Genomic DNA, 27,954 nt, shown 5'->3' on the forward strand with positions numbered 1-27,954 from the left:
CAACCGGGGTGTCTTTTTTTTGGCCATTTTGCTTACTACCGGGGCCGCCCACCATGGGCTTTTTAGCCTACAACCGGGGTGCCTTTTTTTTTTTGCTTACCACCGGGGCCGCCCATCATGGGCTTTTTAGCCTACAACCCGGGTGCCCTTTTTGCTTACCACCGGGGCCGCCCATCATGGGCTTTTTAGCCTACAACCGGGGTGCCTTTTTTTTTGCCTTTTTGCTTACCACCGGGGCCACCCATCATGGGCTTTTTGGCCTACAACCGGGGTGCATTTTTTTGGCCTTTTTGCTTACCACCGGGGCCGCCCATCATGGGCATTTTAGCCTACAACCGGGGTGCATTTTTTTGGCCTTTTTGCTTACCACAGGGGCCACCCATCATGGGCTTTTTAGCCTACAACCGGGGTGCCTTTTTTTTTTTTTTTGCTTACCCCCGGGGCCGCCCATCATGGGCTTTTTAGCCTACAACCGGGGTGCATTCTTTGGCCTTTTTACTTACCACCGGGGCCGCCCATCATGGGCTTCTTAGCCTACAACCGGGGTGCCTTTTTTTTTTGCCTTTTTGCTTACCACCGGGGCCGCCCATCATGGGCTTTTTAGCCTACAACCGGGGTGCCTTTTTTTTTGCCTTTTTGCTTACCACCGAGGCCGCCCATCATGGGCTTTTTAGCCTACAACAGGGGTGCCTTTTTTTGCCTTTTTGCTTACCACCGGGGCCGCCCATCATGGGCTTTTTAGCCTACAACCGGGGTGCACTTTTTGCTTACCACCAGGGCCACCCATTATGGGCTTTTTAGCCTACAACCGGGGTGCCTTTTTTTTGCCTTTTTGCTTACCACCGGGGCCGCCCATCATGGGCTTTTTAGCCTACAACCGGGGTGCACTTTTTGCTTACCACCAGGGCCACCCATTATGGGCTTTTTAGCCTACAACCGGGGTGCCTTTTTTTTTGCCTTTTTGCTTACCACCGGGGCCGCCCATCATGGGCTTTTTAGCCTACAACCGGGGTGCACTTTTTGCTTACCACCAGGGCCGCCCATTATGGGCTTTTTAGCCTACAACCGGGGTGCCTTTTTTTTTTTGCCTTTTTGCTTACCACCGGGGCCGCCCATCATGGGCTTTTTAGCCTACAACCGGGGTGCACTTTTTGCTTACCACCAGGGCCGCCCATTATGGGCTTTTTAGCCTACAACCGGGGTGTCTTTTTTTTTGGCCATTTCGCTTACCACCGGGGCCGCCCACCATGGGCTTTTTAGCCTACAACCGGGGTGCCTTTTTTTTTTTGCTTACCACCGGGGCCGCCCATCATGGGCTTTTTAGCCTACAACCGGGGTGCACTTTTTGCTTACCACCAGGGCCGCCCATTATGGGCTTTTTAGCCTACAACCGGGGTGTCTTTTTTTTTGGCCATTTCGCTTACCACCGGGGCCGCCCACCATGGGCTTTTTAGCCTACAACCGGGGTGCCCTTTTTGCTTACCACCGGGGCCGCCCATCATGGGCTTTTTAGCCTACAACCGGGGTGCACTTTTTGCTTACCACCGGGGCCGCCCATCATGGGCTTTTTAGCCTACAACAGGGGTGCCTTTTTTTTTTTGCTTACCACCGGGGCCCCCCATCATGGGCTTTTTAGCCTACAACCGGGGTGCCCTTTTTGCTTACCACCGGGGCCGCCCATCATGGGCTTTTTAGCCTACAACCGGGGTGCACTTTTTGCTTACCACCGGGGCCGCCCACCATGGGCTTTTTAGCCTACAACAGGGGTGCCTTTTTTTTTTTGCTTACCACCGGGGCCCCCCATCATGGGCTTTTTAGCCTACAACCGGGGTGCCCTTTTTGCTTACCACCGGGGCCGCCCATCATGGGCTTTTTAGCCTACAACCGGGGTGCCTTTTTTTTGACTTTTTGCTTACCACTGGGGCCACCCATCATGGGCTTTTTGGCCTACAACCGGGGTGCATTTTTTTGTCCTTTTTGCTTACCACTGGGGCCGCCCATCATGGGCATTTTAGCCTACAACCGGGGTGCATTTTTTTTGGCCTTTTTGCTTACCACCGGGGCCACCCATCATGGGCTTTTTAGCCTACAACCGGGGTGCATTTATTTTTTTTTTGCCTTTTTGCTTACCACCGGGGCCGCCCATCATGGGCTTTTTAGCCTACAACCGGGGTGCATTCTTTGGCCTTTTTACTTACCACCGGGGCCGCCCATCATGGGCTTCTTAGCCTACAACCGGGGTGCCTTTTTTTTTTTGCCTTTTTGCTTACCACCGGGGCCGCCCGTCATGGGCTTTTTAGCCTACAACTGGGGTGCATTCTTTGGCCTTTTTACTTACCACCAGGGCCGCCCATCATGGGCTTCTTAGCCTACAACCGGGGTGCCTCTTTTTTTTTTTGCCTTTTTGCTTACCACCGGGGCCGCCCATCATGGGCTTTTTAGCCTACAACCGGGGTGCCTTTTTTTTTTTTTTTTTTGCCTTTTTGCTTACCACCGGGGCCGCCCATCATGGGCTTTTTAGCCTACAACCGGGGTGCATTCTTTGGCCTTTTTACTTACCACCAGGGCCGCCCATCATGGGCTTCTTAGCCTACAACCGGGGTGCCTTTTTTTTTTTTGCCTTTTTGCTTACCACCGGGGCCGCCCATCATGGGCTTTTTAGCCTACAACCGGGGTGCCTTTTTTTTTTTTTTTGCCTTTTTGCTTACCACCGGGGCCGCCCATCATGGGCTTTTTAGCCTATAACCGGGGTGCATTCTTTGGCCTTTTTACTTACCACCGGGGCCGCCCATCATGGGCTTCTTAGCCTACAACCGGGGTGCCTTTTTTTTTTGCCTTTTTGCTTACCACCGGGGCCGCCCATCATGGGCTTTTCAGCCTACAACTGGGGTGCATTCTTTGGCCTTTTTACTTACCACCGGGGCCGCCCATCATGGGCTTCTTAGCCTACAACCGGGGTGCCTTTTTTTTTTTGCCTTTTTGCTTACCACCGGGGCCGCCCATCATGGGCTTTTTAGCCTACAACCGGGGTGCACTTTTTGATTACCACCAGGGAAGCCCATCATGGGCTTTTTAGCCTACAACCAGGGTGCCTATTTTTTTTTTTGCCTTTTCGCTTACCACCGAGGCCGCCCATCATGGGCTTTTTAGCCTACTACAGGGGTGCCTTTTTGCTTACCACCGGGGCCGCCCATCATGGGCTTTTTAGCCTACAACCGGGGTGCACTTTTTGCTTACCACCAGGGCCACGCATTATGGGCTTTTTAGCCTACAACCGGGGTGCCTTTTTTTTGCCTTTTTGCTTACCACCGGGGCCGCCCATCATGGGCTTTTTAGCCTACAACCGGGGTGCACTTTTTGCTTACCACCAGGGCCGCCCATTATGGGCTTTTTAGCCTACAACCGGGGTGCCTTTTTTTTTGCCTTTTTGCTTACCACCGGGGCCGCCCATTATGGGCTTTTTAGCCTACAACCGGGGTGCCTTTTTTTTTTTGCTTACCACCGGGGCCGCCCATCATGGGCTTTTTAGCCTAGACCGGGGTGCCTTTTTTTTGTCTTTTTGCTTACCACCGGGGCCGCCCATCATGGGCTTTTTAGCCTACAACCGGGGTGCCTTTTTTTTTATCTTTTTGCTTACCACCGGAGCCACCCATCATGGGCTTTTTGGCCTACAACCGGGGTGCATTTTTTTGGCCTTTTTGCTTACCACCGGGGCCGCCCATCATGGGCATTTTAGCCTACAACCGGGGTGCATTTTTTTGGCCTTTTTGCTTACCACCGGGGCCGCCCATCATGGGCATTTTAGCCTACAATCGGGGTGCATTTTTTGGCCTTTTTGCTTACCACCGGGGCCACCCATCATGGGCTTTTTAGCCTACAACCGGGGTGCCTTTTTTTTTGGGCCTTTTTGCTTACCACCGGGGCCGCCCATCATGGGCTTTTTAGCCTACAACCGGTGTGCATTCTTTGGCCTTTTTACTTACCACCGGGGCCGCCCATCATGGGCTTCTTAGCCTACAACCGAGGTGCCTTTTTTTTTTTTGCCTTTTTGCTTACCACCGGGGCCGCCCATCATGGGCTTTTTAGCCTACAACCGGGGTGCACTTTTTGCTTACCACCAGGGAAGCCCATTATGGGCTTTTTAGCCTACAACTGGGGTGCCTTTTTTTTTGCCTTTTTGCTTACCACCGGGGCTGCCCATCATGGGCATTTTAGCCTACAACAGGGGTGCACTTTTTGATTACCACCAGGGCCGCCCATCATGGGCTTTTTAGCCTACAACCGGGGTGCCTTTTTTTTTGCCTTTTTGCTTACCACCGAGGCCGCCCATCATGGGCTTTTTAGCCTACTACAGGGGTGCCTTTTTTTTGCCTTTTTGCTTACCACCGGGGCCGCCCATCAAGGACTTTTTAGCCTACAACCGGGGTGCACTTTTTGCTTACCACCAGGGCCACCCATTATGGGCTTTTTAGCCTACAACCGGGGTGCCTTTTTTTTTGCCTTTTTGCTTACCACCGGGGCCGCCCATCATGGGCTTTTTAGCCTACAACCGGGGTGCACTTTTTGCTTACCACCAGGGCCGCCCATTATGGGCTTTTTAGCCTACAACCGGGGTGCCTTTTTTTTGGCCTTTTTGCTTACCACCGGGGCCGCCCATCATGGGCTTTTTAGCCTACAACCGGAATGCACTTTTTGCTTACCACCAGGGCCGCCAATTATGGGCTTTTTAGCCTACAACCGGGGTGCCTTTTTTTTTTGCCTTTTTGCTTACCACCGGGGCCGCACATCATGAGCTTTTTAGCCTACAACCGGGGTGCACTTTTTGCTTACCACCGGGGCCACCCATCATGGGCTTCTTAGCCTACAACTGGGGTGCCTTTTTTTTTTTTGTCTTTTTGCTTACCACCGGGGCCGCCCATCATGGGCTTTTTAGCCTACAACCGGGGTGCATTTTTTGGCCTTTTTGCTTACCACCGGGGCCGCCCATCATGGGCTTTTTAGCCTACAACCGGGGTGCATTTTTTGGCCTTTTCGCATACCACCAGGGCCGCCCATCATGGGCTTTTTAGCCTACAACCAGGGTGCCTTTTTTTTTCCTTTTTCCTTACCACCGAGGCCGCCCATCATGGGCTTTTTAGCCTACAACCGGGGTGCATTTTTTGGCCTTTTTGCTTACCACCTGGGTCGCCCATCATGGGCTTTTTAGCCTACAACCGGGGTGCACTTTTTGCTTACCACCAGGGCCGCCCATTATGGACTTTTTAGCCTACAACCAGGGTGCCTTTTTTTTTGCCTTTTTGCTTACCACCGGGGCCGCCCATCATGGGCTTTTTAGCCTACAACCGGGGTGCACTTTTTGCTTACCACCAAGGCCGCCCATTATGGGCGTTTCAGCCTACAACCGGGGTGCCTTTTTTTGCTTACCACCGGGGCCGCCCATCATGGGCTTTTTAGCCTACAACCGGGGTGCACTTTTTGCTTACCACCAGGGCCGCCCATTATGGGCTTTTTAGTCTACAACCGGGGTGCCTTTTTTTTTGCATTTTTGCTTACCACCGGGGCCACCCATCATGGGCTTTTTAGCCTACAACCGGGGTGCACTTTTTGCTTACCACCAGGGCCGCCCATTATGGGCTTTTTAGCCTACAACCGGGGTGCCTTTTTTTTTTTTTTGCCTTTTTGCTTACCACCGGGGCCCGCCCATCATGGGCTTTTTAGCCTACAACCGGGGTGCACTTTTTGCTTACCACCAGGGCCGCCCATTATGGGCTTTTTAGCCTACAACCGGGGTGCCTTTTTTTTGTCCATTTTGCTTACCACCGGGGCCACCCACCATGGGCTTTTTAGCCTACAACCGGGTGCCTTTTTTTTTTTTGCTTACCACCGGGGCCGCCCATCATGGGCTTTTTAGCCTACACCCGGGGTATTTTTTTTTGGCCTTTTTGTTTACCACCGGGGCCACCCATCATGGGCTTTTTAGCCTACAACCGGGGTGCCTTTTTTTTTTTGTTTTTGCCTTTTTGCTTACCACCGGGGCCGCCCATCATGGGCTTTTTAGCCTACCACCGGGGCCGCCCATCATGGGCTTTTTAGCCTACAACCGGGGTGCATTCTTTGGCCTTTTCGCTTACCCCCGGTGCCACCCATCATGGGCTTTTTAGCCTACAACCGGGGTGCCTTTTTTCTTTGCCTTTTTGCTTACCACCGGGGCCGCCCATCATGGGTTTTTTAGCCTACAAGTGGGGTGCACTTTTTGCTTACCACCGGGGCCGTCCATCATGGGCTTTTTATCCTACAACCGGGGTGCATTTTTTTTGCTTTTTTGCTTACCACCGGGGCCGCCCATCATGGGCATTTTAGCCTACAACTGGGGTGCCATTTTTTTGCCTTTTTGCTTACCACCGGGGCCGCCCATCAGGGGCTTTTTAGCCTACAACCAACGTGCATTTTTTGGCCTTTTTGCTTACCACCGGGGCCGTCCATCATGGGCATTTTAGCCTAGAACCGGGGTGCATTAATTTGGCCTTTTTGCTTACCACCGAGGCCGCCCATCATGGGCTTTTTAGCCTACTACAGGGGTGCCTTTTTGCTTACCACCGGGGCCGCCCATCAAGGGCTTTTTAGCCTACAACCAGGGTGCATTTTTTTTGGTCTTTTTGCTTACCACCGGGGCCGCCCATCATGGGCATTTTAGCCTACAACCGGGGTGCCTTTTTTTTTTTGCTTACCACCGGGGTCGCCCATCATGGGCTTTTTAGCCTACAACCGGGGTGCACTTTTTGCTTACCACCAGGGCCGCCCATTATGGACTTTTTAGCCTACAACCAGGGTGCCTTTTTTTTTTGCCTTTTTGCTTACCACCGGGGCCGCCCATCATGGGCTTTTTAGCCTACAACCGGGGTGCACTTTTTGCTTACCACCAAGGCCGCCCATTATGGGCGTTTTAGCCTACAACCGGGGTGCCTTTTTTTGCTTACCACCGGGGCCGCCCATCATGGGCTTTTTAGCCTACAACCGGGGTGCACTTTTTGCTTACCACCAGGGCCGCCCATTATGGGCTTTTTAGTCTACAACCGGGGTGCCTTTTTTTTTGCATTTTTGCTTACCACCGGGGCCACCCATCATGGGCTTTTTAGCCTACAACCGGGGTGCCTTTTTGCTTACCACCAGGGCCGCCCATTATGGGCTTTTTAGCCTACAACCGGGGTGCCTTTTTTTTTTTTTTGCCTTTTTGCTTACCACCGGGGCCGTCCATCATGGGCATTTTAGCCTACAACCGGGGTGCATTTTTTGGCCTTTTTGCTTAACAACAGGGCCGCCCATCATGGGAATTTAGCCTACAACCGGGGTGCATTTTTTTGGCCTTTTTGCTTACCACCGGGGCCGCCCATCATGGGCATTTTAGCCTACAACCGGGGTGCATTTTTTTGGCCTTTTTACTTACCACCGGGGCTGCCCATCATGGGCTTTTTAGCCTACAACCGGGGTGTCTTTTTGCTTACCACCGGGGCTGCCCATCATGGGCTTTTTAGCCTACAAGCGGGGTGCACTTTTTGGACTTTTTGCTTACCACCGGGGCCGCCCATCATGGGCTTTTTAGCGGTCGCGTGACTAGTCACATGACTAAATAACGTCATGGAAGGTCCTTTCCCACCACCGTGAGCAGTACAACAAACCGGTCTCAGCGGAGAAAAGACCAGGGGACATCGGAAGGTAAGTATATGTTTATTTTAAATGCTTTTTTTTAACAGGTATCATGGTACCCGGGTCTGGAGGAGAGTCTCCTCTTCTCCAGACCTGGGTACCATCCGCACATTGAATCGATTAATATCCGAATGTGCACATGTAGTCATGCAGATATTAAGCGATTCAATGCAAGTCAAAGGCGGCAATTACGCTGCGTTTCTGCAAAATTAATGGACATGCTGAGATCAGCACCAGCAGGGGACAATGTTGACAGTTGTATTATGCCCGTGCTGTGTTTATCAAGTGTAAAATAACAATAAATAAAAATAAAAAACATTATACTCACCTTTACACCTAATTTCCTAAAGCCTATGTCCCCTATAAAAAAAAAAAAACACAACCATGAAACTCGCCTGTTCGACATACTGTCCCTCGCTGTAATCCATCTGATTCACAATTCTGCATCAGTGTCTGGGTTGGCTGGAGGTGACCGAACACGCTGAGGAGCAGAGGAAAATGACTCGCTGCAGCGAGCGGGCCTCTGAACTGCGCTGAGCTCACTGACTGACCGGATACCGCTCAGGGAGCTCAGCGCAGGTCAGAGGCCCACTCACTGCAGCGAGTCATTGTCTGCTCCTCAGCATGTGAGGTGAGATGGATTACAGTCTGGGACACTTATTTCATTTTCGGACAGGTGAGAATAAGGATTTTTTTTAATTTTATTCTTATTTATACACTTGTATGACACAGAGGGAGATGAGATGAGAATAACAATTTTTTTATTTTATTCTTATTTTTGCACTTGTTGGACACAGCAGGAGCAGAATACTACTCTCAACATTGTCCCCTGTTGATGCTGAACGTAGCGCTGGCAGGGAACAATGATGAGGGAAGCGTTCAGCACCCGGCATTTGAAAACAGCGCAAACTGTACGGCTGATTTACAGGCGCCGGTACGTGTGATACTGATGCATCACACGGGCGGCACACGGTTACAACACATATGCCACACGTATCATACACATGGACACAAGTACACGGATATCTCCGGTACTGATTTTTCCAGTACCGGAAATATCTGGATGTGTGGAAGAGGCCTAATAGCGTTTTTTTCTGGTGGCAGGTTCTCTTTTACACATAAAAATCTGTAATTTCTTTAATGCATTTTATTACAGTATGTGTCACACGGATGGCACACATGTACACACAGATGGTACAAATGGACCAGACCACACTTTCACGCGTACATGTGAAGGAGGCCTAAGATGTATTGTGAGGTTCTGCAGCAGCTGAGGTGTATTATGAGGTTATTATGAGGTATATTTATGTGTATACACACATACTTACACTCATCATACACACATCACTATAGACTGAGGTTCTGCAACCGCCGAGGTAGATTATGAGGTTCTGCACCTGAGGTGTGTATTATGAGGTTCAGCAGCAGCTGTGGCATATTATGAGGTTCTGCAGCACCTGTATATATGTAGATATACACATACAGCTCTGGCAAAAATGAAGAGACCACTGCAAAATTTTCAGTTTCTCTGATTCTTCTCTTTATAGGTATATTTTTGAGTAAAATGTACATTGCTGTTTTAGTCTATAAACTACTGACAACATGTCTCCAAAATTCAAAGCTAAAAATTTTGTATTTATTTGCAGCAAATAATAAAGAGTCAAAATACTAAAAAAGAAACAGAGCTTTCAGACCTCAAATTACTCATGTTTTAACTCAGGAACAGTTCACAAATCAATATTTGGTGGACTAACCATGATTTTTAATCACAGTTTTCATGCATCTTGGCATGATTTCCAATAGAAAACTGTTCAGTGGTCTCTTCATTTTTGCCAGAGCTGTATACTTACATTCTTGCACACACATCACTATAGACATATTCACAGTACTCATATGCCAGAGGTGATGTGGAGAAGTGAAGCTCTATCACCACTGAGGTGTGGAGTGCAGTGATTGTCCTGCCTTTCTTAGATGAGGACACTGCTCTGTTATTTCCAATGCTGGGGAAGATACTGGCAGGCATGAGTGTGCAGTGGGCCGGCAGGGGGCGGGGCTGGACACTTGAGGCCAGGTCTGGCTATGAGGTTAGATAATACAGCACAGGGACCTGTCAAGTTTGGTAGAGCCACCGCTAAACAAAATGGGTGAGGGAATGAATTGAAATTCAGGAGGAACGAAAGGCAGAAGCAAAATTTATAGGGGTATTGTATATTATGATACAGCACAGATTACCTTTAAAAACAAATTTGGATTTTGTGGTCAGACAACTTCATTAATTCTCACTCCAGAAAGGGGGATGATGTAAAAAGTAGAAAATCATCTCTAAACAGTCATCTAAAGATGCAAAAAAATTCATCATCCAACTTTGTGCAACACTTCAATAATCTGGTGTAAATTACAGCAAAGTGGTTACAAACAAAACAAACATCCCCTTAATGATAAATTCTCCAACTTAAAAACCCATTAAACACATGTGACTGAGGTTATTTTTATGCAGATCCATGGATTTCCACAATCCAAATCAGAAAAATGGGAAAGGTGCTAATATTTTTGCAATAAGACTGTCGCATGTGAACTGACCCTAATTGCTCAGTACATGAGCCAAATGCTGAGATATTAGGAAAGCTCATCCGTACCTTGCTGCCTGTAGCTTCCAGATGAAGAGTAGTTCCTGGGCTCCCTGCAACAGCAAAGCACAACATTAAAGGGAATGTTGTTTTAACCTATGCTTTATTAAATTGTATTTATGTTGTTTTAACCTAAGCTTTATTAAATTGTATTTATGTTGTTTTATCCTATGCTTTATTAAATTGTATTTATGTTGTTTTAACCACTTCGCACCAGAGCCTGTTTTTGCCTTAGTGACCGGGCCAATATTTTCAATTCTGACCACTGTCACTTTATGAAGTAATTACTCTGGAACGCTTCAACGGATTCCCCTGATTCTGAGATTGTTTTTTCATGGCATATTGTACTTCATGATAGTGGTAAAATTTCTTCGATATAACTTGCGTTTATTTGTGAAAAAATCGGAAATTTGGCGAAAATTTTGAAAATTTTGCAATTTTCAAACTTTGAATTTTCATGCCCTTAAATCAGAGAGATGTCACACAAAATAGTTAATAAATAACATTTCCCACATGTCTACTTTACATCAGCACGATTTTGGAACCAACATTTTTTTTTGTTAGGGAGCTATAAGGGATAAAAGTTGACCAGCGATTTCTCATTTTTCCAACAAAATTTACAAAAACATTTTTTTAGGGACATCATATTTGAAGTCACTTTGAGGGGTCTTTATGACAGAAAATACCCAAAAGTGACACCATTCTAAAAACTGCACCCCTCAAGGTGCTCAAAACCACATTCAAGAACTTTATTAACCCTTCAGGTGCTTCACAGGAATTTTTGGAAAGTGGAAGAAAAAAATTAACATTTAACTTTTTTCACAAAAATGTTACTTTAGACCCAATTTTTTTTATTTTCACAGGGGTAACAGGAAAAAATGGACCCCAAATTTTTTTGTGCAATTTCTCTTGAGCGTGCTGATACCCCATATGTGAGGGAAAACCACTGTTTGGGCGCACTGCAGGGTTCGGAAGGGAAGGAGCGCCATTAGACTTTTTGAATGTAAAATTTGTCTGAATAATTAGCAGACGCCATGTTGCGTTTGGATAGCTCCTGATGTGCCTAAACAGTGGAAACCCCCCACAAGTGACACCATTTTGGAAACTGGACCCCTTAGGGAACTTATCTAGATGTGTGGTGAGCACCTTGAACCCCAAGGTGCTTCACAGAAGTTTATAATATTGAGCTGTAAAAATAAAATTTTCACATTTTTCCCACAAAACCGTTTTTCATCCTTTAATTTTGCATTATCATAAGGGTAATAGGATAAATTGCACCATGAAATTTGTTGTGCAATTTCTCCTGAACACACCGATACCCCATATGTGGAGGCAAATTACTGTTTGGGCGCATGGCAGGGTTTGAAAGGGAAGGAGCGCCATTTGACTTTTTAAATGTAAAATTTGTTTGAATAATTAGAAGACGCCATGTCACATTTGGGGAGCCCCTAATGTGCCTAAACAGTGGAAACCCCCCACAAGTGACACCATTTTGGAAACTAGACCTCTTAGGGAACTTATCTAGATGCGTGGTGAGCACCTTGCACCCCCAGCTGCTTCACAGAAGTTTATAATATTGAGCCGTAAAAATAAAATTTTTCACATTTTTCCCATAAAAAATGTTTTTCATTCCCTAATTTTGCATTATCATAAGGGTAACAGGATAAATTACACCATGAAATTTGTTGTACAATTTCTCCTGAGTACGCCGATACCCCATATGTGGGGGAAAACCACTGCTTTGGTGTACGGCAGGGTTCGGAAGAGAAAGGAGCGCTATGTTGGCTGGGATAGGCAGCAGACACCATGTCACATTTGAAGAGTCGCTGACATGCCAAAACAGCAGAAACCCCCACAAGTGACCCCATTTTGTAAACTACACCTCTCAAGGAATTCATCTAGGGAAGTAGTGAGTATTTTTTAATTTTTAAATTTATACCATTGGGCAGTGAAAAAAGCATAATTATATTTTTACCACAAAAAAATGTTTTACCCTCAGATTTTACATTTTCACACAGGGCAATGGGTAAAAATGGTGCCGAAATGTGTCACACAATTTCTTCTAAAAGTGTCAATACCCCATATGTGGCTGTATCGTACCGCTTAGCCATACGGTGAGATCTGGGGGGGACGGAGTGCTATTTGACAATTGGAGAACAAATTATTGTAGAATAGGCATTTGGGTTTGGGAGCACAAAATTTTCTGAATTTCTTTTGGGGGGCAAGGGCCATTTTGCTTTTCCAGAGCCTTTCTGCTACCAGTAACTTGGAAGTCCCTTATATTTTTAACAGATGACGGACCTGAGTGGGGACTAGCTTTTTTTGAGGACTGAGTTGAAGCTTTTATTGGGAACATTTTACGTAACATTTATCCGGCACTCTAGGCTGAGCACTTACATCGGGGTTTCCATCTAAATTTCCAAGTGATGTAATTCAGATGAAACCCCTGCAGGATCCATTCACTGTAATGAGGCAGCAGAGTTACTCTGGACTCCGTCTGGCCTCTGTTTAGCGGTGTCCTTTTTTTCAGAAGTGCACAAAACTGTGGCCAACCTCACTTTTATGCACGCCTAAAACAAATGACACCGTGGGATCCCAGGCTAGACGGCGTCCACAGTGGCCTATATCTGCCTCATTACAGGGAATCTTCCGTCATGGGTTCAGGCTGAATCACGTATTTCAGAGATTTACACGGAAACTCTGGTGCAAGCGCTCAGCGCAGAGCGCAGGATAAATGTGGGCAGAGCCTTACTGGGATCTTTGGGAGACATAATAAACAAATCAGTAGCAGGTGAAGAATTGGATTATTTATTTTTTACGCCGTTCCTAGTGTGATATAACTGATTAGATTACTTTATTCTTCGGGTCGGTGCGATTACAGAGATACCAGATTTATATCGGGTTTTTATGACTGACAGCTGTCACACACTAAAAGACGCTTTTTTTTGCAAAATCTAGTTTTTGCATCGCCATATTTTGAGAGCTATAATTTTTCCATATTTCGGCCGACAGAGTCATGTGACGGCTTGTTTTTTGCGGGACGAGTTGACATTTTTATTGGTACCGTTTTTGGGTACGTGACATTTTTTGATCGCTTTCTATTCCGTTTTTTGGGAGGTAAAATTAACAAAAACAAACAATTCAGGAATTGTTTTTTGAGGGTTTTTTTTATGCCGTTCGGCGTGTGGTAAAAGTGATCAGGCAGCGTTATTCTTCGGGTCAGTACGTTTACAGCGATACTACACTTACTGTATTTTTTTTTATGTTTTGGCGCTTTTACACAATAAAACAATTTTATAGAAAAAAATATTTTTTTTGCATTGCTTTATTCTGAGCGCTATAACTTTTTTATTTTTCGGCTAATGGAGCTGTATGGCGGCTTTTTTTTTGCGGAACAAGATGACATTTTCAGTGGTACCATTTCTATTTCGTTTTTTGATCGCATTTTTTTCCACTTTTTGTTTGGCGGTATAATGAAAAAGCATATTTTTTTGCTCCGTTTTTTATTTATTTTTATTACGGTGTGCACAGAAGGAGTTAATTAGTGTGACAGTTTTATAGCTCGGGTTGTTTCGGACGCGGCGATACCAAATATGTGTACTTTTTTTGGTTTTGTAAAAATATACGGATTTATTGGTTTAATATTTTATTTATTTTTATTTATTTATTTTGTGATTTTTTTTTAATAGTTTAAAAACTTTTTTTTTACATTTTTTCTTAGTCCCTGTATGGGACATTAATTTTTATTTTTCTGATCACTGATCTCATGTAATGTAATAGACATATATTGCTGCAGCTAAGCCAGACAGGACACCATATATGGCAGATCTGGAGGCGGTCATGTGACCTCCAGCTGCCATAGCAACCCCAGGTCCTGGAAGGACTCGGAGGTCTTCGGAGAGGTAAGTAAGACGACCCCCTCTCCTCCTGCCGTCTCATATATGCCGCGATCACTATAGATCGCAGCATATAGAAGACAGCAAAGGGTTAACATCACTGGGACCTGATCCAATCAGGTCCCTATAATGTTCCCTGTCAGAGCTAACGCTCTGCACCGGAATCGCAGCGCTTGCAGGACCCTAGGGGTCCTGAGCGCTGCGAGACCACCCACCGTTTTTAAACGTCGGCGCTGCACAGAGCCCAGCAAGCGCCGACGTTTATCTACAGTGGGCGGTCGGGAACCGGTTAACCTATGCTTCATTAAATTGTATTTATGTTGTTTTATCCTATGCTTTATTAAATTGTATTTATGTTGTTTTAACCTATGCTTTACTAAATTGTATTTATGTTGTTTTAACCTATGCTTTATTAAATTGTATTTATGTTGTTGTTTTTTTAAATATCTGGGAATCTAGGATGAAAATTACTTTGTAAGGGCTGCAAAGTTATGAGATATGCTCTTCTGTGACCCCGCTGAATATTATTATTTTTGGGGTAGTGGGGGTGGTTGCAATTAATGTGTAACCCAGCTCTGTCTACTTCTATGGTGTAATGCATGACCCCGCTTCGTCCACTTGTATGGTTGTAGAAATGAGGTGGAAGAAGCGGGCTCACACATTACACCACTTCTCTCATAGAAGTGGACTGAGCGGTGACACACATTACACTACTGCTCCCTTTGAAATGTGTGGCCCTGCTCTGTCCACTTCTGCTCCCTTTGAAATGTGTGGCCCTGCTCTGTCCACTTCTGCTCCCTTTGAAATGTGTGGCCCTGCTCTGTCCACTTCTATGGGAGTAGGAATGTAATGGATGGAGCAGGGTCACACATTACACCAATGCTCCCATAGAAGTGGACAGAGTGGGGTCATACCTTATACCATTGGCACACATTAACTGCCCCCTTCCACACAAAAATAAAAATATTCAGTGGGGTCACACATTACACTACTGCTCCCTTTGAAATATGTGACCTCGCTCCGTCCACTTCTGTGGGAGCAGTGGTGTAATATGTGTCCCCGCTCCATCCACTTCTATGGGAGCAGTGGTGTAATGCATGACCCTGCTCCATCCACTTCTATGGGAGAGGTGGTGTAATGCGTGACCCTGTTCTGTCCACTTCTATGGGAGCAGTAATGTAATGTGTGACCCCGCTCCGTCCACTTCTATGGGAGCAGTGGTATAATGTGTGACCCCGTTCTGCCTACTTCTATGGGAGTAGTAATGTAGTGGAGCGGGGTCACATATTACACCACTCCTCGCATAGAAGTGGATGGAGCAGTGTCGCTCATTACACCACTTCTCCCATAGAAGTGGACTGTGCGGGGTGACACAATATATACATTAGATACTGTGTATTTATTTAATCCTATCCTGTGTGATACACTCCACTGAGCTCAATGTCTAATCCCTTCAGGTGATACACTACATTTGGCCCTGTATCTAATTCCAGCGTTACTCTAAGCGTATCTAATCGCATCACATGATACACTCCATGTATCTAACAACTTTAACTTATGATACAGAAAGAAGCACCAATTAACAGAATCAGTGCTGCCAGCTGTCCTCTGTGACACTGTACTTGTCAGTATCACTTTGCAGTCACTAAGGCTATGTGCCCACCATGCAGAAATGGGGCATATTTTTTCCGCTTCTCCCTGGCAGGAAAAATGCATGCGGTTTTAACATGTGTTTTTCCCGCCAGGTAGAAGCGTTTGTCAAGCGTTTTTGCATGCATTTCTGCATGCGGGTTATCAAGCGCTTTTCAAGCGATTTTAGCATTACTTGGAAAAGTGCTTGACAACTTGTTCACACTATATAAATCCGTGCAACCGGCATGGATTTATAGTAGTGCAACCAAGTTAGTTAAAAAAAAGAAAAGAATAAGAATGGTAAAAAATAATAATAAAAAAAAAAGATTATACTCACCTTCCGATGTCCTCCCGATGTTTTCTCCGCTGCGTCCGGTGTCTTGGGCAGCTCGCGGTGGTGTGAAGGACCTGTGGTGACGTCATTGAGTCATGTGACAGGTCACATGACTCAATGATGTCATGGCAGGTCCTTCACAACACCGCGACCCATACAGCAGACCAGACAGAGGGGAGAAAACACCGGGAGGACATCAGAAGGTAAGTATAATCTTTTTTTTTTTATATTTTAAATTCTTTTTTTAACCCCTTTACAACCTATTAGTACGCACATTTGCGATCCCCCAGTTCAGTGAGGGCTGCTGCGCTGAGCCCTTACTGAACCAAGCACATGTCAGCTGATTCTTACAGCTGACATGTGCCCGCAACAGCCGCGGGTGGAATCGCGATCCACCCGCGGCTGTTAACATGTTAAATGCCGCTGTCAATCTCCAACAGCGACATTTAACGCGCGCTTCCGGGTTGCGCGTCATAAGCCCCGCCCACCGGCGACCCCGTCACGTGATTGCGGGAAACCGATGGGTGGGCATGACAACCCAGGGTCTGCAGTAGACGCCTGTGGTTGTCATGATCTGGTCGCTATGAGCGCCACCTAGTGGTCGGCGCTCATAGCACAGGACCATTTCTGCTACATGCAGGGGATCTGCTGGTCCCTTGTATGTAGCAGAGCCGATCAGACAACTGCTGCTTCTAGTCTCCTATGGAGACTATAGAAGCATGCAGTAAGTGAAAAAAAAAAATGTTTTTAACAATATTAAAAAAATAAAAAAAATATAAAAGTTTAAATCACCCCCCTTTCGCCCCATTCAAAATAAAATATAAAAAAAAAAACCCTACATACACATATTTGGTATCGCCGCATTCAGAATCGCCCGATCTATCAATATAAAAAAAGAATTAATCAGATTGGTAAACGGCGTAACAAGAAAAAAATTCTAAACACCAGAATTACGTTTTTTGGTCGCCGCAAAATTGCAATAAAATGCAATAACGGGTGATCAAAACATCGGATCTACTGTACCCCAAAATGTTATCAATAAAAACGGCAGCCCGGCGTGCAAAAAAATAAGCCCTCACCCAGCCCCAGATCCTGAAAGATGAAGACGCTACGGGTCTTAGAAAATGGCATTTTTTTTTCTTTTTTTTTTTACCAAAATTTGGATTTTTTTTTCATTAATTAAATAAAAAAGAACCTATACATGTTTGGTGTCTACGAACTCGTAATGACCTCGAGAATAAGAATGGCAGGTCAGTTTTAGCATTCAGTGAACGTGGTAAAAAAATAAAAAATAAAAAACAACTGAGGTATTGCACTTTTTTTTGCAAATTCACTGCACTTGGAATTTTTTTCCTGTTTTCCCGTACACGATATGGTAAAACTAGTAATGGCGTTGAAAAGTACAACTCGTCCTGCAAAAAATAAGCCCTCACATGGCCATATTGACCAAAAAATAAAAACGCTATGGCTCTAGGAACAAGGGGAGAAAAAAACGAAAATGCAAAAACGGAAAATCCCAAGGTTGCGAAAGGGTTAACAGATCCCACTGATTCTGAGATTATTTAGTCATGTGACAAGTCACTGGACCGCCAACGTCAGCAGTCGCGTGACCTGTCACATGACTAAATGACGTCATGGAAGGTCCTTTTACCACCGCGAGCAGCCGAAGAGGCAGCAGCACCGCCGGGAGCAGACAGGGGGCCATCAGAAGGTAAGTCTATGTTTTTTTTTTTATTTTAATTCTTTTTTAACTACAGGTACTAACTATGGTACCCAGGTCTGGAGGAGAGTCTCCTCTTCTCCAGAGTCGGGTACCATCCACGCATTAAATCGCATAATATCTGCATGTGCATCAGCACAGAACATGCGGATTATCATTGGGAAACATGGCAGACAACTTAACATGCGTTTTTAATGCGTTTTCGCGGTGGAAATGCAGCCACGGAAACGCATTAAATCCACATTGTGGGCACGCAGCCTAACCCTAGCACAACCCTAACCCTAGAATAACCCTAACCCTAGAACAACCCTAACCCTAGAACAATCCTAACCCTAGAACAACCCTAACCCTAGAATAACCCTAACCCTAGAACAACCCTAACCCTAGAACAACCCTAACCCTAGAACAACCCTAACCCTAGAATAACCCTAACCCTAGAACAATCCTAACCCTAGAACAACCCTAAAGTTTATTTTTTACGCCATTCCTCGTGTGGTATAAGTGATTAGATTACTTTATTCTTGGGGTCGGTGCGATTACAGTGATACCAGATTCATATCGCTTTTTTATGATTGACAGCTGTCACACACTAAAAAAAACTTTTTTTTTTTTTTTTTTTGCAAAGAGTTTTTACATCACCATATTTTGAGAGCTATAATTTTTCCAGATTTTAGCAGACAGTCATGTGACAGCTTGTTTTTTGCGGGACAAGTTGACGTTTTTATTGGTACCATTTTTAGGCACGTGACATTTTTTGATTGCTTTCTATTCTGATTTTTGGGAGGCAGAATAAACCAGGGCTGTGGAGTCGTCGTAGTGGAGTCGGTGCTCATTTTGGTGGAGTCGGAGTTGGAGTTGGTATAAAATGGACCGACTCCGACTCCTAAAATATATAATTAATTGGGTGCAGTAGATCAATGCAGTTTGTGGGGAATATTTTTTCATAGGAATTTGGGAAAGTTATGAAATGTCCTATAAATGGCTGCTCTATTCCTGATCTAAGGCTACATTCACACACAGCGTTTTTGCTGCGTTTTTTGAGGATACGGTTTTTTAGCTGCAAAAGCAGATCTGCTTTTTAAAAAACCGCATCACCTGAAAGGTTTTTGAGCTCATAGATAATGTTTTCAATAGCAAAAGCAGATTAGAAAAACGCCGAACAAACTACATTCTTTGTGAGGACCTGTTTTTGAGCCCAAAACGGATCCTCACAAAACCATGTGTCTGAATGTCATATCTTGAAACCCATTGACTTTTCTGGGATGCCCAGAGACGCTGCATTTTACTGAAAAAAACGGCTCCGCAAAAACGCTGTGTGTGAATAATGGCCGTAGCCAGCGAGGGGCAGAGGGGGCAGCTGCCCCCCCCCCCCCCCCCCAGAAGCAGGGGCACGCACCTATCAAAACTCACTTGTATGATGCAGTGCTCCGGTCCTAGACTGGCTCCAGACTGCAGGGGGCAATCTCGCCTCCTCTGTCCTGTCTTCTGCCGTCTTCACCAGAGAGAGTATTCCAATAAATATATATTATATTCTATCTAAATATTTTGATTATTGTATCATAAAAATGATTAAATGTCTGATGTTCACATTGTACTACAATAAATTTTTCACTTAAATATAAGCAATATATCTGGGAGTTGGAGTCGTGGAGTCGGTGTAAGGGAAATTGAGGAGTCGGAGTCAGAGTCGCAGGTTTGGCTTACCGAATCCCCAGCCCTGGAATAAACAAAAACCAACAATTCAGGAACTTTTTTTGGGGAGCGTTTTTTTTATCCTGTTCCGCTAGTGGTAAAATTGAGAATTGTTATTTTGCATCGCTTTAATCTTAGCTATAACTTTTTTATTTTTCGGCCTTGGGGGGTTTATGGCGGCTTGTTTATTGCGAGACAAGATGAAGTTTTCAGCGGTACCATTTTTATTTACATTTGTCTTTTTGATCGCGTTTTATTCCATTTTTTGTTTGGCAGTATAATCATAAAGCATCAGGTTTTTTGCTTCGTTTTTTATTTATTTTTTTTATAGTGTTCAGTAAAGGAGTTAACTAGTGGGACAGTTTTATAAGGCAGGTCGTTCCAGACGTGGCGATACCAAATATGTGTACTTTTATTGTTTTTTTTTTTTATTATTTATTTGTGGGTATAATATATGGTGCATATATATATATATATATACAGTGAACTGTGAAAGTATTTGGCCCCCTTGAACTTTTCTACCTTTTGCCACATTTCTGGCTTCAAACATAAAGATATAAAATTCTAAATTTTGGGGGAAGAATCAACAAGTGGGACACGATCGTGAAGTGGAACGAAATTTATTGGATATTTTAAACTTTTTAAAAAAAAAAAAAATAATTGTGATTACTGGAATGAAATTAATTGTATTTCTCCCAGAAGCCGCAGACTTTTGAGTCATAAAGGCGTGCCCGGAATGGCTTGGGTCACCGCTTAGTTAACAGTGATCTGAGATTCCAAGCAAGCCCTGGTTCTTTGATGGAAAGCTCACAATGTAGCGCATCTGTTCAGAGTCTTAAAAAGGCTGCGCAGCACTCCTGTTGATGGATGGACAAATAGGATTCCACTCCACAAACAGTATAAAAAATAAAATAAAAAAAAGTGACTGCATTTTATTTCATACAAGTGATCCAAGTCACTGCTGGCACCACCCTCGTGACTGAAACTGGAACGCTGCGGGGAGAATAGTTAATTTTCTCACCGTAGCGTTCGGCTAAGTGCGCGCTACGGGCAGATTAGTAACGCTATTAACCTACAGATTGATCCTACATCGGAACGTTAAGGCCACGTTCAGTTTTTGGTCAGTATTTTACATCCGTATTGTAAGCCAAAAGCAAGGGTTGGGTGAGAAATGCAGAAGTGGTGCACATGTTTCTATTTTACTTTTTCTCTGATTGTTTCACTCCTCATGGGCTTACAAATATTGATGTAAAGTACTGACCAAATCCTAAATGTGTGAATGTAGCCTAATAGCGGTGACAGGTCACACCCCCCCCCCCCATCCAACACAGCAGCATTCACCTATGTATGAGTAAATTCCCAGCCTAACCAGTCCTGTATAACATTATTCAGTTAAATAAATGCTTTGGGCTATGTGGACACAGTGTGTTTTTTGTGCGTTTTTTTTTCATAGCGCAAATGGGCCAAAAATGCATTGCATACCTTATACCATGACATTTTGCAAGTTCTGTGCACATGATTAGGAATTTTCCTGACAAGATTTCATGTGTGGAAAAAAAACGCGGCATGTCCATTCTTTGTGCGTTTCCGCATGCGTTTTTGCCTATACAATGCATTGGAAAACCGCATGGAAAATCCGCAGGCAAAAGCACATCAAATATGCTGCGGATTTTCCGCAGCGTTATTGCTGCCAAGAAGTTCAGAAATGCTTTAGAAATTTCTACTTCAAATCCTGAACGTAAGCACATAGCCTTAAAAAAGCATTTATAACGTCCTCGTTTCCTATGCTAATTAGAGCTTTGACTAGTCGATGGTGTGTTAGTTTCCCCAGACTGGTCAATCCTCTCTCCATGTTATCACGCCCTTGTGGGCGTGATAACATAATTTGCATGAGCTAGCGTCATTGCCAGGTCATGCAAATCTCGCGCATGCATGACGCTTATTTTGGCATCGTCACTGCGCCTCTGTAGCCGGGTGTAAGCTTCCCGGCTTCAGAGGCGCACTGCACATGACCGGAAGTTCAGAAAATGGCTTCCGGTCTTGCGGAGTGCGCCTCTCAGGCTGGGAAGCTTACACCCCGCTACAGAGGCGCAGTGATGCTGCCGATATGAGCTGGTGATGAAGCCGGCTTGTGCAAATTATGCTATCACGTGGAGAAAATACACAGTGTAAATTGAACAATGCTGTGGATTTGATATCTGCAACCTATCAATTTATGCAGAAGCCGCCATGATTTGTAAATTTGCAGCAGACATATCCTGCCTACTTGCTTGCATTGATATTCATAAAATCGCAGCTAACTTAAAACCCTCTCTGCCACCTGGACATACGTGCACATCATACACAGGGTGCGGGTGTATGGAGCAGGAACTGAGCCCGCTTCATACAGTTAAGGTGCCAGCTGATGAAGATCCTTCATGGTTTTGATTCCTTCAGTCTGAATCTACAATGTGCACATTACAATAAGAAGAAAAACCATTGCATGAACAGGTGAGCAAAGAAAATCACCAGTCAGTAAAGAAAGTGTGCAGTAATTAAGTAGACTCACAGATATTACACATAAAACTTACCATTTATAAGTATCAATTAAAAATATCAAAGACAAAATAATCCCTCAAAAAAAAAAACCAGTATACAACCCAAACTGGATAATACAAGTGGATGGGGAGGGGTGGATACCCCCACTGGCAACTAGTCTATCCCTACCTGTCGGCGGAGGTTGGTACCCTCTTGTACGCAAATGGCGCCCCCGCTCCTCAACGGTTCTCCTCAAAGGATGACATTAGACCCTGAGCAGATGGAAGGTGATGGGATTCTGTACAGAGGTGAGGGGGGCAGAATAAAAGTAGCCAAACAGCTGATTCTGGACACCACAACAAACTCACCACTGTACCTGCAGAGTGCAGTTGTGGTGAAAAATATCCAGGAAAGTGTGTATGATATCCTGAGAACACTCTTAGCTCTTGTATATTCTATATTATACAATAGTCCTACAACTTACAGCAAAAAATTGTTGTGCATGTAGTGGACCACAAGAAAGCCGGTATAAATGAGAGGGTTATATACAGGATATAACATAGTTTATAACATAATATCATAAGGGTATCGTCCAGATATCATCAGTGGGTAACATTATATAATGAGTCTATTGTCTATTTTGTTTAAACATAAAGCAAGACCCACAATGACAGATGGTCCAAAATAATTGCATATAATGGCATTAATGAATTACACCAATCATGTTATAGATAGAAATAGAACAGAGGTGTAATAGTTAATAGAACTACACTCCCTAAAAAACGTGCTAAGCGCTAACACAGGTCCAGGTATGTATCGCTCTACGCATGTCTCCTGCAAATCGGCTCATCAGGAGTCACATGCCATATAAACTCCTAAGATGCAAGATGTAAAATCAAAAGACGATTTAGCTTTTGGTGATTGTAATGGCATTCTTGATAAAGTGCCTGGTGCATGCTCCTTTGCAGTATACCAGTGGCTTTATTAATAAAGTGCCTCATGCATCCTCTGGATCAAATGTTCAAATAATGGTGCAGATATCGCCAAATGGCAGTAAAAAGCACTAGACCCCACCCGGCTTTTTTGTGGTCCGTTTATGGGTATTTACTACATGCACAACAACTATGTGCTGTATGTTGTAGGACTATTGTCTAATATAGAATATACAAGAGCTAAGAGTGTTCTCAGGATATCATACAGACTTTCCTGGATATTTTTCACAACTGCAAGCTGCAGGTACAGTGGTGAGTTGCTTGCGGTGTCCAGAATCAGCTGTTTGGCTACTTTTTTTCTGCCCCCCTCACCTCTGTACAGAATCCCATCACCTTCCATCTGCTCAGGGCCTAATGGGATCCTTTGGGGAGAGTCGTCGAGGAGCGGGGGCGCCATTTGCATTCAAGAGGGTGCCAACCTCCGCTGACAGGTAGGGATAGATCAGTGTAAGGTATCCAACTCCCCCCATCCACTTGTATTATCCAGTTTTGGTTATATACTGGCTTTTGTTTTTTGAGGGATTTTTTAGTCTTTGATAGTTTTAATTGATACTAATAAATTATAAGTTTTATGTGTATTATATGTGAGTCTCAGGAACAGGTGAGCCCAAAATTTTGACTGGCACTGTAGTTCCCACTCCCAAATATCGCTTTGTGCCACTGCTACATTGCAGCAAAATGCAGTGACACTGAGGGTATGTGCAGACGTATCTCCCAGCCTGCGGCCCCGACGCTGCGGAGGCGCTAATATGCAAATGAGCTCCGCTTTTTCTTTTTTACCTACAGACTTTCCTCATAGAGATTAGGTCTATGGGGGAAGTCTGCATGCGGACCCGCAGGGGAAATTGACCAGCTGGGGTCTGGAAGCACGCACCGTATGTCAGTTTCCGCGGGTGCACAGAGACGCATAGTGGACATGGGACTTGTACAAATCCCATCCACTATGCTGTAACAGCTGGCCGCTGCGGGTTTGACGTTGCATAAGTCGGCAGCGGCTCTGGATCGTCCACACACACCCTCAGTCAGCCTTTGTGTGACTTGCTCCTTGTGGTATCCTAGGCATTGCAATGCAATCCCATTCACCTGCATTACGCTGTGATGTACCGTAGAAACGGCACATAGTGATCTCTGGCCGTCTGACCTGGGTCTTGGCCAAAGTCACAGTGTAACTAGCCCCAGTCTTACAATGTCAGGCAATCTAACAGAACATGCCTCTGTCAAACGCCTTACATACCAATGCAGAAAAAATACAATTACAAAATCGTTATTGCAGTAATCGTTCAGATCTGGAGAATCATGTTTCCAGGTATTTTTTATCCCACTAAATGCTCTAAAAACAACATTTTAAAAACAATGGCAGAATTGTATTTTTTTTTTTTCAAATTACTTGAAAATTGTAAAAAATATGACTCTTAGAAGAGAAAGAAAAAGCAAAAGAGCAAAGAAATAATCACCTGGTGTGGAAAGGAGTTACATGCTACATCTAAACACTAATGGCCAAAATCCTGTCAGGTAAAAGTCACCGAAATGCCACAATCTCCAGCCGCCGCACAGCGCCCTCTGCAGAGACAAGGAGGCAGCGCAGGAACCTTGTGCCAAACTGAGCGACTTCTGACATCTTCTATTCACACAAGATCCATTCTAGAGAGTTTACAAATGGGGCGACTCTCACTATATTACACATAACACAGCATGAAATGGGCTGAACAAATACATGGCCCAACTCTTATATTTCACAGGGACTCTTCTACTGATCTTACTACATTTAGCTGCACTATGTGTCAAGAGCATTGCACCTTCATCTCCACCTTATATGTATAAGTGCAATAAATAAAGCCAGCCATTAATCATAAAAGTACTGAACATTAGTAGCAGGCAGCTATTTACTGTAGCTATTTCCACACTATATGGGATTTGCAGCTCATTTCTTGATATAATAAATGATGAGGCGCAGTGGCGCCATTTAGCTTTCGCTCTTCCCGCCATTTTCAGTGAGTGGGCGGAGCCTCGTGGTTTCCCGCCAAAAGTCCCCACAGTGTATGTAGTCCCGGCAGCTGCAGTGGATTGTAACTCCGCTGTTCTCATCCCTGACATGACGGATGTCTGCTGCGCAGTCCTAATCACCGACATAACGTCCTAATCACCGACATAACAGCCTTCTCCTGAGCAGGTCTCACTCCTGCCATAATAAAACCTTTCTAATACACCCACAACAATAATAGCAGAGCAGAAGCAAGGACAGTAGCAGTCTGTACCCCGCGCTGCAGTGTAAGCAGCCACTAGTCAGCCATATCCCCGCACACAGCCCGCTCCTCACCAGCTCCTGTCGGCTCCTTGCTGACGGCCTCCAGACATGGTGAGGAGACAATCATTCAGCCAGTCCTTCACAGTGCTCGTCTAGTCGTCTGTGCTGTAGTGACGACCCCCTCCCGGCAGCTCCGGGCTGTATTACAGGGGGGCGGATACTGTACAGTGACACGTGTGAGGGGGGCGTCCTCTCATCTCTGAGTGCTGCCATAGTGGCTTCCTACAGCAGTATGCTGATATAATATTTGCAGAGACAGTGCAGGGGTCTAGACACAGCCCCCTAAGACCTGACTCACTGGTGCTTCTAATTCATCCATTAACATGTTATTCGCTAATTCTTTTATGGATAAATTGCAGTGTTTGTAAAAAAAACATCTCTGCAACTAGCTTCTTATTAAGGGGATTTTCTGAGCAGAACAATAAAAAAGCATTGAGAAAAGCCCCAGAGAATGTAGTGGGGGCATGAGAGAAGTATAGAAATGGTGGTCAGGTGTCCACCCTCTGGTGCTGGCGATACAGGAGAATGGTGACAGTGTGCGCATTGCACATTGTCGCCAGTCGTCAGTCCGTGTTCACACACAAAGTGACAAGTGCTGGCTTTTCTAATCACGCTAGAAAGCCCTTGTAATCCCATTCCTGATACAACCATTTTCCTTTTTTGTGTTATTTTCCTCCCTTTCATCCAAGAGCCATCATTTTTTCATTTTTTTATTTTTTTTCAATCCACATAGCCGTATGAGGGCTTGTTTTTTGCTGGATTTTTTTATGGGAATGACATCAATCATTTGACCATACAATGTATTGGAAACCGGGAGAAAAAAATCCTAAGTGCAATGAAAATGCAAACATAAACCTACACAATTCCAACGTTGTTTTTAAGCTTTAGTTTTTACAGCTTTCATGTTGCAGTAACAATAACCTTACGATCCACGTCAGGATGATTACAGCAATATCAAACTTCCACAGTTTTTTTATTATTATTTTAGTGCTGAAAACAAAAACTCTGAAATTTGTACAAAAAAATAAAACATTTTTTTGTTTGTGTCACTATTTTTCGAGACCTGTCATCTTTCCTTTTTTCAGTCCATACAGTTGTGTGAGGCCTTGTTTTTTGAATGGCGAGCTGACAATTGTATTAACCCCTTAAGGACCGAGTCACTTTGTAGGTTAATGACCGGGCCAATTTTTTCAATTCTGACCATTGTCAATTTATGAGGTAATAACTTTGGAGCGCTTCAACTGATCCCGCTGATTCTGAGATCGTTTTTTCTTGACATATTGTACTTCATGATAGTGGTAAAATTTCTTCGATATCACTTGCGTTTATTTGTTAAAAAAAAAACGGAAATTTAGCGAGAATTTTGAACATTTTGCAGTTTTCAAACTTTGAATTGTCATGCCCTGAAATCAGAGAGATATGTCACACAAAATAGTTAATGAATAACGTTTCCCACATGTCTACTTTATATCAGCACAATTTTGGGAAAAAAAATTTTTGTTAGGAACTAGTGTTGAGCGAGCACTAAAATGCTCGGGTGCTCGAAGCTCGGGCCAAGCTCGCCGTGATACTCGGGTGCTCGACCCGAGCAACGAGCCCTATGTTAGTCTATGGGAGACCCGAGCATTTTTGCGGCGGCACCCCCGGCAGTCTTTTAAAAGCCTAACAAGTGCCCAAAACGATAGTGACAGTGCTCAAATGACATGGGGACAGCATGGGGATCGCCCCAGGAAGCATTTCTGACCCCCAGGTCACTGCTGTTGTAACGGGTCTGGGAGGTGGAACCTCTGAGCAACTATACAAAGGGGCAGTCCTTGTAAGGAAGCGGGTGGCTCCCAGGGAAGGCGGGCAGGTAGTCACGGCAAGTGACGGGCACAGTCTCTGGGTAGAAGGGCAGGAGGTCACAGCAAGTGACGGGGACAGTCTCTTGACAGGCGGGTGGTCACGGCAAGTGACAGCCGGGTAAGAGTCTCTAGACAGGCAGGTGGTCAAGGCAAGTGACAGCAGGGAAAGAGTCTCTAGACAGGCAGGTGGTCACGGCAAGTGACGGCAGAGCCTCCAGGTAGGCTAGCAGGCAGGTAGCAGGTGAGCGCTCCCAGGTGAGCGGGCAAGAGTCTCTGGACAGGCAGGTGGTCACGGCAAGTGACGGCAGAGCCTCCAGGTAGGCTAGCAGGCAGGTAGCAGGTGAGCGCTCCCAGGTGAGCGGGCAAGAGTCTCTGGACAGGCAGGTGGTCACGGCAAGTGACGGCAGAGCCTCCAGGTAGGCTAGCAGGCAGGTAGCAGGCGAGCGCTCCCAGGTGAGCGGGCAAGAGTCTCTGGACAGGCAGGTGGTCACGGCAAGTGATGGCAGAGCCTCCAGGTAGGCTAGCAGGCAGGTAGCAGGTGAGCGCTCCCAGGTGAGCGGGCAAGAGTCTCTGGACAGGCAGGTGGTCACGGCAAGTGACGGCAGAGCCTCCAGGTAGGCTAGCAGGCAGGTAGCAGGTGAGCGCTCCCAGGTGAGCGGGCAAGAGTCTCTGGACAGGCAGGTGGTCACGG

General features: G+C 45.2%; 1 long non-coding RNA gene across 3 annotated transcripts in view; it reads right to left on the bottom strand.

Annotated features, from left to right (window-relative positions):
- Window positions 1-25,579, bottom strand: part of LOC141273760 (uncharacterized) — a 42,803-nt gene extending 17,224 nt beyond the window's left edge. The window contains exons 1-4 of one of the 3 annotated variants that reach the window (XR_012322135.1): window positions 25,432-25,579; window positions 10,341-10,384; window positions 9,937-10,038; window positions 8,033-8,064 (exon numbers count right to left, since the gene is read on the bottom strand). This is a non-coding gene — a long non-coding RNA (uncharacterized lncRNA). The remainder of the gene's footprint in view (window positions 1-8,032; window positions 8,065-9,936; window positions 10,039-10,340; window positions 10,385-25,431) is intronic. The other 2 variants (XR_012322136.1, XR_012322134.1) reach the window with 2 other exon arrangements.
- Window positions 25,580-27,954: the final 2,375 nt, after the last annotated feature.

This window comes from Phyllobates terribilis, unplaced genomic scaffold, assembly GCF_046119375.1.
Source record: "Phyllobates terribilis strain yellow unplaced genomic scaffold, ASM4611937v1 Scaffold_5__5_contigs__length_657084704, whole genome shotgun sequence".
NCBI classification, from domain to species: domain Eukaryota; kingdom Metazoa; phylum Chordata; class Amphibia; order Anura; family Dendrobatidae; genus Phyllobates; species Phyllobates terribilis.